The 12,219-nt window shown below is 41.3% G+C and overlaps 1 protein-coding gene across 1 annotated transcript in view; it reads right to left on the reverse strand.

Annotated features, from left to right (window-relative positions):
• CPA6 (carboxypeptidase A6) overlaps nt 1-12,219 on the reverse strand; it is a 300,719-nt gene that overhangs the window by 92,437 nt on the left and 196,063 nt on the right. The window lies entirely within an intron of this gene.

Here is a 12,219-nt window from a genome sequence, read left to right on the forward strand (position 1 = left end):
ACCAAAGCCATTTTAGAATTAGACTCAAGGCTTTCCTCATCAGGGTCAAACTCTCAGTTAATTCTGAATTTAGTGTCCAAATGATATCACATCCATATGGAGTCTGATCATAATTTACAAGTAATAAATACCAATCTATTAGTCGTAAGATAAAACTAGTTTTAAGTATGACTTTGATATTGTTTAAAATTATTTACTGCACTAATATTTGTATAATAGCAAGAAAGAGGAATACATAGATGACCCTTCATCCTACTATAAAGCAGATTGTGGTCCCTTGACAACATTTGGTATCGTTAAATGGAGTGCTCTCTCAATGCTGCCTCCTCCCATGATGCAAGCTTGTTCACCGATTCATACTCAGCTTTCACATGCCAATAGAAACATCCCTTTCTCAGGAGTGGTAGGGGGGGTACTTGTCAGCCAGAGCAGGGCTCCTTGTCACAGCTCTTAGAGAATCTCGTGTGTCTTTTATCATGTATGCGTCTTCCCAGAATGTAAGCTCCATGAGGGCAATGGATTTGTCCACTTAGTTACCAACCCATTCCAAGTGCCTGGCATGGTGCCTTGTGCATCTTAGCAACTCAGTCATTATTTGCTGCATAAGTGCAGACCCTGCAGGGTAATTGACTACATGTTCATCACTCATTCAGAGTTTTGCAGGAAAGCAAAAGATCACTGTTTGGCTTACAGTAGAGTCTGTGGTACACTGTCTAGTGCTCCATGCCTAGTAGGAGCTGCTGCTGCTGCTGAGTCACTTCAGTTGTGTCCGACTCTGTGCGACTGCATAGACGGCAGCCCACAGGCTTCCCCATCCCTGGGATTCTCAGGCAAGAACACTGAAGTGGGTTGCCATTTCCTTCTCCAATGCATGAAAGTGAAAAGTGAAAGGGAAGTCGCTCAGTCGTATCCGACTCTTAGCAACCTCATGGACTGCAGCCCACCAGACTCCTCCATCTATGGGATTTTCCAGGCAAGAGTACTGGAGTGGGGTGCCATTGCCTTCTCCAAGTAGGAGCTGCACATTCACTGAAAGAATGAATTGAACTCAGCTGGGATGGAGGACAGCCTCAATTCTATACAAGCCAAGAGCTGCACTTTCAGTAAGGCACAGTTTGTCCTTACAGGTCATGTCCATGTCTTCTGTTCGGGACTCCTTCTTCCTGCGTTTCTGGTCTTGATCTGTTGCAGGATCATGCAACCCTCAGTTGTGTCTTTGTGACCCCATGGACTGTAGCCCACCAGGCTCCTCCATCCATGAAATTCTCCAGGCAAGAATACTAAAGCAGGTTGCTATTTCCTTCTCTAGGGGATCTTCCCGACCCAGGGATTGAACCCAGGTCTCCTGCATTGCAGGCAGGTTTTTTTTTTACCATCTGAGCTACGAGGGAAGCCCCCTGAAACAGAGGCATTTATGTTGGGGACAAAGAGAGTTTACCTGTTTTCTTTCAGGGAGCTGACTCCTCCACTAACTTGCAAGGGCAAGTCTAACACAGCTAACGTGCTAGTCCAACAAGCATAGGACGACAGAAGTGTGGAGCTGGGAGGGATGCTAAGAGGTCATTTGATCCATCTGCCAGCCCTTGGGCAAGGATATGTCCAGGCCTGGACCAGATTGTCCCCAGCTGATGCATCTAAACCACATCTTTTATGTTTCCCAAAGATGAGAGTTGACGCTATCCTAATTTAACTCCTATCCACATTTAACCAGGTTTTCAGACATTTTCTTAATCCCTTACACTGAAGCACACTTTTTTTTTTTTCCTTGTTCCATTCTTCAGTGGGGAATGACTGGTTTCTTGCTTTTGTGAGACAAAGTACCTTTCTGTCTTCCACTTTTCTTTATGTTAAGACTTTCTAATCCTTTAATCATCTTTGCCTCTAAACCCATTACAGAGACAGATCTTGCTATTAAGGTGTATCACCTAATATCTGTGGAGATGAGGAAATAGTGCTGCATTTGGAGGGTGGAGAGCCACAGGAACCTGAAATATCTGAATAACCACTCTGGTGATGAGTCTGTGAGTGCTGTTTTCTGGGGCATATGCTAAAATAAGAATCCTCATTCCACAGAAGAGTGTAGCTTCTCCATAGGAAAATTCCATGGAAGAAACATCCCCTACTGCCTGACCTGGAGAAGCCTTCCTAGGAAATGTCACCAGAAAGCAGTTGGTCTAAAACAAACCAACAAAAAAAGAATCTGCAAAAATCAGAAAGTGTATTTTGTTTTGGTATTAGTAAACTAAAATCAATTACCAGATTTTTCTCTGGTAATGTTTTAGGGAAAGGGTACTTGGGTAAGTAACATGGATATTTCAGTCTTGGGTGGCAGGCTGACGCCTACGCTAAGATACAGGAGACTCCTATGTCTAAGTTATAGTAATACTCCTGTTAATACTCACATGAGATTTGTAAAGTGCCACCCACTTTATAGATAGTTCTAATCTTTTCTATAAGACCTTGGGAAATGAGTTAATTGTACCTTTCATGAACAAGAAGACTCAGGTTCAGAGAGGCAAAGTCCTTTCCCAAGGATGCAGGGCTACCAAATGGCATTATAGAATGTGCTTAACTCCAGTACCCAACATTTACTGACTGGGAAAGTAACTCCAGGATTTCCTACAAATATCCCAGAACTAGAAACAACTTCCAGTTTCCTGCCTTAGTGTTCAAGAGGGTCTGCTTGGTGGCTTTCACATCCTGGTCTTTCCCATTAGGGGCTTTTTGCCCTATGAATTCTATATGCAGGTATTTTAAAGTTCAAATCAGTTCACCGTGGGCAGGTTACCATCAGTTATTTCCTTAGGGCCTGATCCCATCTGGATGAAGTGATGAACCGGCTCTGAGCAGAAAAGCTGGGTGACCCTGGATAGTGACCACAACATAGAATCAGCAGCCTGGTCAGGATGGCCTAGGGCTGTTTGCAGACCAGCTGCCTCAGGTCTTTACTGCCAAGGCCAACTGATATTCCAGGAAAGGATGCTCCTCTGCAGAGGCTCTCACCTTGAAACTGGGTGGGTGTTCCCATGCATTCCTTTCCTTCTATGACCACCAGTCACAGCCAGATCTGTTTAAGAGGTGGAGGAAGTTTAATGTAAAAGTTCACAGCATGGACTTGGGAATCCAACGACTCTAGGCTGGAATGCTAGCTCTGGCAGCATGGGCTGTGTGACTTTGGATGAGGTTTTAACATTTCTGGGGCTTCCCTCATAGCTCAGTTGGTAAAGAATCTGCCTGCAATGTAGGAGACCCCAGTTCGATTCCTAGGTTGGCAAGATCCGCTGGAGAAGGGAAAGACTACCCACTCCAGGAATCCCTTGTGGCTCAGCTGGTAAAGAATCCACTTGCAATGGAAGAGATCTGGGTTCAATCCCTGGGTTGGAAAGATTCCCTGGAGAAGGGAAAGGCTACCCACTCCAGTATTCTGGCCTGGAGAATTCCATAGACTGTATAGTCCATGGGGTTGCAAAGAGTTGGACACAATTGAGCGGCTTTCACCTTCACTTAACATTTCTGAGTCTTAGTTTCCTCATCTAGACTGTGAAGGTAATTTTAAAACCTACTCACAGGTTTTTATTTTTGGTAACATTAACTGGAATAATAGAAGCAAAACACATAGCAGAGAGCCTGTCATAGTGACAGCTTGAAAACCCTTAACTATTTGTTGTTGTTATTGTTACCTGAAAAGTACCTGGGTGGCCAACATGGTGGAGTAGAGACCCTGCTTTACACAAGGGCACAGCAAAATTACAACAATTTATAGGGCAGCTATCAATGAAAATGACAGGAGATGCAGGAAAGAGCTTCCACAATGAAAGGTACAAGAAGGAGCCACAGTGAGACAGTAGGATGGATGGAGATGCAGTATAGTCAAGACCACACCCCTGGGTAGGTGACCCACAAGCAGAAGGATAATCACAACTGCAGGAGTTCTTCCCAAGGAGCAAGGGATCTGAGCCTTACTTTGGGCTCCTGCAAAGGAAACTGAGCTCCCAGAATGTCTGGCTTTGAAGGCCAGTGTAATGGGGATTCTCGCTGGGGACGCAGATACTGGCGGCAGGCCTTTGGAGGACCCCATGGTGCCATGAGGACATGGCTGCTAGCAGACTTCATCTTATAGTCTTCTCTCTAGCTTAGCAGTGCAGGGTGCTCACCTGCCCACCATGTAAACAGCCCAGTGAGCTGAGGCAGGGCCATAGCCCTGAAAGCAAATGCTTTGAAAAAGGAACAACTAGAGAATTAAAAAGAGCAGAAACTTACAATCCAATAGAATCTTAGAAAAAAGTTGAGAAAATTTCCCAGAATGTAGAGCAAAATGGTAAAAAGATGGAAAATAGAGAAAATACAGGAAAATAAATCATATGCCCAACATCTGGTGAATTAAGAGCATAAAGACAGATTAGAGAAGAAAGGAGAACTCAGATCAATACATAAGGATTTTTAGAATACCAGGAATAAAGACAAGATCCTAAAAGTTTTTAGACAGTGTATGCTAATGACCCTGTCCCCAATGCTAGGAGACCTGGGTTCGACCTTAGGATGGGAAAACCCTCTGGAGAAGGAAGTGGCTACCCACTAAAGTATTGGAAGAAAAGTTATGACCAACCTAGACAGAATATTAAAAAGCAGAGACATTACTTTGCTAACAAAGGTCCATCTAGTCAAAGTTATGGTTTTTCCAGTAGTCATGTATAGGTGTGAGAGTTGGATCCTAAAGAAAGCTGAGCACCGAAGAATTGATGCTTTTGAACTGTGATGTTGGAGAAGACTCTTGAGAGTCCCTTGGATAGCAAGGAGATCCAACCAGTTCATCCTAAAGGAGATCAGTCCTGAATATTCATTGGAAGGACTGATGCTAAAGCTGAAACTCCAATACTTTGGCCACCAGATGCAAAGAACTAACTCATTTGAAAAGACCCTAATGCTGGGAAAGATTGAAGGCAGGAGGAGAAGGGGATGACAGAAGATGAGATGGTTGGATGGCATCACCAACTCGAGGGACATGAGTTTGAGCAAGCTCCAGGAGTTGGTGATGGACAGGGAAGCCTGGCGTGCTGCAGTCCATGGGTTGCAAAGAGTTGGATATGACTGAGCAACTGAACTGAAAGTATTCTTGCCTGGAGAATTCCATGGACAGAGGAGCCTGGCAGGCTACAGTCCATGGGGTTGCAAAGAGTTGACACAACTGGGCAACTAACACTTTCACACTAATGACCAACTAGCCATGGGATTTACTTTTCCAGCAATACAGAGATCTAGAAAACCTTAACACTCTTCTGCTGCAAGATAGCTAGAAAAAGCTGAATAAAATATAGCTACCATTCCTTCTAAAGTAGAGTGGAGCTCAATCTGTCACAACCACATGGGGAATCAGGCTGAGATCTGGGGTCCAAAGTTCAGAGTTGGAACCAAGCTTCTAGTATAAAACTAGACCTTCAAAGGGCAATAGCCTCAGTTAAAGAGCAGGAATTAACAACTACACACAGTAAGATTTGATAAGGAGGCACTTTGTAGTAATAAATGCAAGACCTCTCCAGATAAAGATGTACCCTCAAGCCAGGCCATGCAGAATTCTTTCATCTGAAACTTTGCTGAAGAAGAGTTCATGAGAGAAATATAGAACACATGATCACGGTATCTACTATAAGTAAAAGCCAACATATCCAACTCATAGCTAGAATGCTCAACTCGAGATCTTCATAGGGTCTAAAAGACTGGCTAGAGGAAGTTCCTGAGAAGGAAAGGAAATGAAAGATACTTTGATGGGGTTATCAATTCCATATACATGAAATATTTCAGACAAACAGGAGATAGGTAAAGGAGTTCTGAGGGAAGTACAATGTCTGCAAGGCAGAAAAACACAGAAAAAACATTAGGAAAAAATAGTTTCAAGAAAAAAATAAGATAACATGTCAGTAAATATAGTTAATTAAAAAGGATTACATTCTCCAGCTTAAAAGAGCCTGAATACTGAATAATAAGTATTCTCCTAAGTACTGGTTACAAAAGACATAAAATAGAAACAATGAAAATGAAAGAATGGAAAAGATATATACCATACAAATACTGAAGGAAAAAAGCTAGTATAACTATATTAATAGCAAAACATTTAGGGCAAAACCATTTTTAGGGGATAATATATTAATATATATACATATCACTATATATAATGCAGAAATATAAAAATATCTTTATACATATGTATGTACATATGTACATCCATACATACTAATAAAATTCTCAGTTTACTGGGAAGACATAAATGCTACTAATCTGAATGCATTCAATTAAACAGCATCAAAATATGTATTGCAAAAATGGATATCATAGGGATTTTAAATTGAAAATCTTATATCTCAGTAACCAAAAGATCAGACTTGCTTCCCAAGCACACTTAGAATTTTTATGAAAATTAACTCAATACCAGGCTACAAAATAAGTTTCAACAAATGTCAGAGAATTCATGTCAAACAAATGTTCTCTGATTACAGTGTAATTAAATTTAGAAATCAGTGACAAAATATATCTACATTTAGAAATTGAGAAAACAGACTTTAAGTAACTTGTGGGTTAAGAAAGACACTATAGTAAAGTTGCAACCAAATCAAAACTAAATAGGATTTTTCTAAGAAATTTATAACCTTAAATGATCCTGTTGCAGAAGAATAAAGATGAGAAATTGATGAGTCTTATGTCTAAATCAAAACTTAAAAAAAGAACAATAGTATAAACTACAAAAGAATAGAATACAGGGCATTAGAAAAAAAGAGGATACATTAGTGAAAAGCGGAAAAAAAAAAAACTAATGGTGAGGCTCACCAAAACCAAAGTTGGTCTTTGAAACATATTTAAAATAGAAAACTTGTTAGCACAATCGCTTAAGAGCAAGAGAATGAAAGTTCAAGTGTTATTAATAGTGATGAGACAGTCATAGCCTGAGAAAAAGAATGATAGGCCAATTTTACTTATAAACATAGGTGCCAACTCTAGAAATGTATGTGAGCAAACTGGAGAAAAAGGTATTAATGTCATGACTGAATGCAATTAGTTTACCTTTAGTGTATTTCATTATATCAATAGTAATATATTAAAGAAACTATATGATCATATCAATGCACTCAGAAAGATAACTTTTCAAAGTTCTATGTCTATTAATTATAAAATATATATAAAAATTAATACTAAAAGTATACTTCCTTAGCCTATTAAATACTATCTACCAAAAATATTCAGCAGGTATTTGCATACAGGAGTAGCATTAGAAGCATTCATTTTAAACTCAGAAACAAAGTAAATGTACATTAATGCCAGTTCCACAGATTCTCATACTGATGGTCATGGACAGCAGAAGAATAAAGAAAAGGCTAAGAGCTAGAAGGGAAGAAATAAGACTGTCATTATTTACAAATCACTGTGTACAGAGAAGGCAAGGGAGTCAACACAGGTAAACCATGAAAATTCAGTGATCAGCAGCATTTAGGGATACAATATCAAAGTAAATATATACACGTACATTAATCTAAGGCCAGACACTATAAAACTCTTAGAGGAAAAACATAGAACACTCTGACGTAAATTCCAGCAAGATCTTTTTTGAGCCACCTCCTAGAGAAATGAAAATAAAAACAAACAAATGGGACCTAATTAAACTTAAAAGCTTTTGCACAGCAAAGGAAACCATAAACAAGACCAAAAGACAACCCTCGGAATGGAGAAAATACTTGAAACAAAGCAACTGACTAAGGGATTAATCTCCAAAATATATAAATAGCTCATGCAGCTCAATAACAAAAAACCAAACAAACCAATGAAAAAAATGGATGGAAGACCTAAACAGACACTTCTCCAAAGAAGACATACACATGCCAACAAATACATGAAAAGATGCTCAACGTGTCTAATTATCACAGAAATACAAATCAGAATTACAATGAGGTATCACTTCACACCAGTCAGAATGACCATCATCAAAAAATCTCCAAACAATAAATGCTAGAGAGGATGTGGAGAAAAGGGAACCCTTCCCCACATTGTTGGTGGGAATGTAAATTTGTACAGTCATTGTGGAGAACAGTATGGAGGTTCCTCAAGAAAACTAACCACAGAACTACCACATGACTCAGCAATCCCACTCCTGGGCACATTCTCAGAGACAAACATAATTCAAATAGATACATGCACCCCGATGTTCACTGCAGCACTATTTACGAAAGCCAGGACATGGAAGCAACCTAAATGTCCATCAGCAGAAGAATGGATAAAGAAGATGTGGTGTATGTACATATATATGTACACACACATAATGGAATATAACTCAGCCATAAAAAGGAATAAAATAGTGCCATTTGCAGAAACATGGATGGACCTAGAGACTGTCATAGAGTGAAGTATGTCAGAAAGAGAAAAACAAATATATAATATCACATATATGTGGAATCTAGAAAAATAGTACAGATGAACTTATCTGCAAAGCAGAAATAGAGACACATGTAGGGAACAAACATATGGATACCAAGGATGGAAGTAGGGATTAACATATGTGCACTAGTATAGATAAATTGAGACCCTACTGTAGAGCACAGGGAACTCTACTCAAAGCTCTATGGTAACCTAAATGAGAAAGAAATCTTAAAAAGGGAGGAGTATATGTATATGGATAACTGATTCACTTTGTTTTACAGCAAAAACTAACAACATTGTAAAGCTATATATTGCAATGAAAGTGAAAGTGAAGTCGCTCAGTCATATCTGACTCTTTGCGACCCCATGGACTGTAGCCTACCAGGCTCCTCCCTCCATGGGATTCTCCAGGCAAGAGTACTGGAGTGGGTTGCCATTTCCTTCTCCAATATATTCCAATAACAAATTTAGAAATGTGTATTTGATGGGCCTTGAAATATCTCCATAAAATAGCATTAAGTGACAAAGCGGGTTATTAGAAAAGTAGGTTTAGGTGATGTCACCAAAATGGTGACATAGGAGACCCCAGACTCCATCTTCTAACAAAAACCAACAATTAGCCAGATATCCATAAGTAAAAACATCTCTGAGTGAGCTCTGGAGTCTACTTAAGAAGTTTCAGCAACACTGTGGAACAACAAGACACGAAAGTCAGCTTCAATTTGCCTGCATCATCCCAGCCAAAAACCAGCACTGCTCAGTATCAAGAGGGAACAGCCCAGCAAGACAGAGTTCTCCTCCTCTTTACCGTCTGAGACCATTTAAAGAGAAACTGAGCTGTATTTACCACTGAAGAAGGAACCAGTGGCCAACACAGCTGCCACAGGCCTCCTGCAGATGTCACTGGCTTTTGCCCCACAGGTATTCATACATACTAATGGCAGCCAAGTCCCTCCTGCTCCCCTTGCCCCACTGCCCCCTCCAACACCGGCAGAGCCTAGTACACCTCCAGCTGCACCAGCAGCCAGCTCGGGCCCCTGTGACGGTGCAAGTCCATGCATGTGACCTGCTTTAACTCCTGTGGCTGACCCCCGCCACTGTGCATGTACTTGGGGCTGCACCTCCAGCTGGGCACGTGCATGTGACTGAACTGAGGCCCAATACCAGACTGCAGAGTGCACACCTTGAAGGAGATGGGACAGTCACAGGAGAGCATGCTGACAGCAACAAGCAAACCCCTGTGGCTGCTTGTGGGCGCAGGTCAGGCCCTGTCTTCTGTCACTGGCCTGCACCGCGATACTCATCTGGAGTTAACATCTCCAGCTGCACACCTGCCTGGCCCAGCCCTGCCACCAGCCTCACTGCAATATACACACCTGGGGGAGATGGGGTAGTGACGGGAGGTCACACCAACCCCCAGGGCTCCTATTGTTGGCAGAAAGTTCACTGTTAACCCTGCTTTGGCCCCTGTTACTACGAGTATATCTGCATTGAGCTCCTGCCACCACACAGGTTGGGCCTTTGCCTTCCCTGGTGGCTTAGATGGTAAAGAATTTGCCTGCCAGTGCAGGAGACATGGATTCCAACCCTGGGTTGGGAAGATTCCCTGGAGAAGGAAGTGGCAACCCACTCCAGTACCCTCTCCTGGGAAGTCCCAGAGACAGAGGAGCCTGGAAGGCTACAGTTCATGGGATCACCAGGAGTCAGACATTATTGATTGTAGGCATGCACGCATGCGTGCACACTACAGAGGCACCTGCAGCTGGCCCCTAGAGTTGAATTTGTACATGCCACTGGCTCTAAAATTTGTATGGAACCACAGAATACTTCAAATAGCCAAAGCAATCCTGAGAAAGAAGAACAAAGCTGAAAGTATCACACTTTCTGATTTCAAACTATATTATAAAGGGATAATAATAAAACAGTATGAAATTGGCATAAAACAGACAGATTAATGAAACAGAAGAGAGCCTTGCAATAAACCTATGCATATATGGTCAATTAATTTACTGCAGAGTAGCCAAAAATATACAATGGGAAAAGGACAGTCTTTTCAAACAAATGTGCTGGAAAACTGAACAACCATATGCAAAAGAATGAACTTGACCACTATCTTATACATGAAAGTCAACTCAAAATGGATTAAAGACTTGAACATAAGACCTGAATGCCCTGTCAGGGAATAGATCATTTAAGATCATGTCTTCCCTAACATTCCTAATATTCCCTAACAGTATCAGGCAGCATTCAGTTCAGTTCAGTTCAGTTCAGTCGCTCAGTCGTGTCCGACTCTTTGCGACCCCATGAATTGCAGCATGCCAGGCCTCCCTGTCCATCACCAACTCCCGGAGTTTACCCAAACTCATGTCCATTGAGTCAGTGATGCCATCCAGCCATCTCATCCTCGGTTGTCCCCTTCTCCTCCCGCCCTCAATCCCTCCCAACATCAAAGTCTTTTCCAATGAGTCAACTCTTTGCATGAGGTGGCCAAAGGACTGGAGTTTCAGCTTTAGCATCAGTCCTTTCAAAGAACACCCAGGACTGATCTCCTTTAGGATGGACTGGTTGGATCTCCTTGCAGTCCAAGGGACTCTCAAGAGTCTTCTTCAACATCACAGTTCAAAAGCATGAATTCTTTGGCACTCAGATTTCTTCACAGTCCAACTCTCACATCCATACATGACCACTGGAAAAACCATAGCCTTGACTAGAAGGACCTTTGTTGGGAAAGTAATGTCTCTGCTTTTCAATATGCTGCCTAGGTTGGTCATAACTTTCCTTCCAAGGAGTAAGCGTCTTTTAATTTCATGGCTGCAGTCACCATCTGCAGTGATTTTGGAGCCCCCCAAATAAAGTCTGACACTGTTTCCACTGTTTCCCCATCTATTTCCCATGAAGTGATGGGAACAGATGCCATGATATCATTTTCTGAATGTTGAGCTTTAAGCCAACTTTTTCACTCTCCTCATTAGCCTACATCTTTTCTTGTAATGCCTCCACCTTATTCAGAGCCTGTCAAAAAGATGTATCAGATTCTTAAGTAGTACATGCTTTGAAAAATACATTGTTAAACAACTATTGCCTACTATGTCCCTTTGCACTGTCTGGCAAGAGACCATTATATTACTGCCTTTGAGACTTTAGAGAGTATCAGACTTATTAGCCTCATGGATAGCTTGACAATGAAAGACTTGAAATGAAGAAATGAAAGACTTGAAAATTAAGACTCTTGAGACCAACCACCAGAAATCCTAATTTCAAGGGTTCCAAGAGAATCTGACTTTTTAACAAGTGCACTAGGCAATTCTGAAATAGTTTTTCTGAGGACCATGCTTTATGAAAGTCCCATGTGAGGACTGCTCTTTCAAGTGGGTGTTAATGACAACACCAGATTTAACTATAGTTTTGAAGACTCTGAAATTTTCTCTGTTTACTTTGTACATCAAGAAACCCTTAGTAGTCCTTAATCAGCTACTCTTTTTCAGTGACTCTTGGAGAAAGCTTGTGTCTGGCACCCGTTTTAGAGGAAAAGTCATTTGTTTGGCAGCAGAAAAGGATATGCACAGAGATGTGGAGGCAGGGATAGGAACCAAGTCCATTCTCAATTTTTCCTGAGTCAAATCTACACATTCTATGCATTTTCAGAAAACATTCAAATTCAGGTATAGTCGTTTCTGTATGATGTGCATTTCCATAATTCAAAATAGCTTCAACATGACTGGAAATTTCTATAATGGACTGAAAATTGTGAAATTGTTAGTTGCTCGGTTATGTCCAACTCTTTGCGACCCCATGGACTGCAGCCCACCAGGCTTCTCT

This window comes from Budorcas taxicolor, chromosome 14 (genome assembly GCF_023091745.1).
Source record: "Budorcas taxicolor isolate Tak-1 chromosome 14, Takin1.1, whole genome shotgun sequence".
In the NCBI taxonomy this organism is placed as follows: Eukaryota; Metazoa; Chordata; class Mammalia; order Artiodactyla; family Bovidae; genus Budorcas; species Budorcas taxicolor.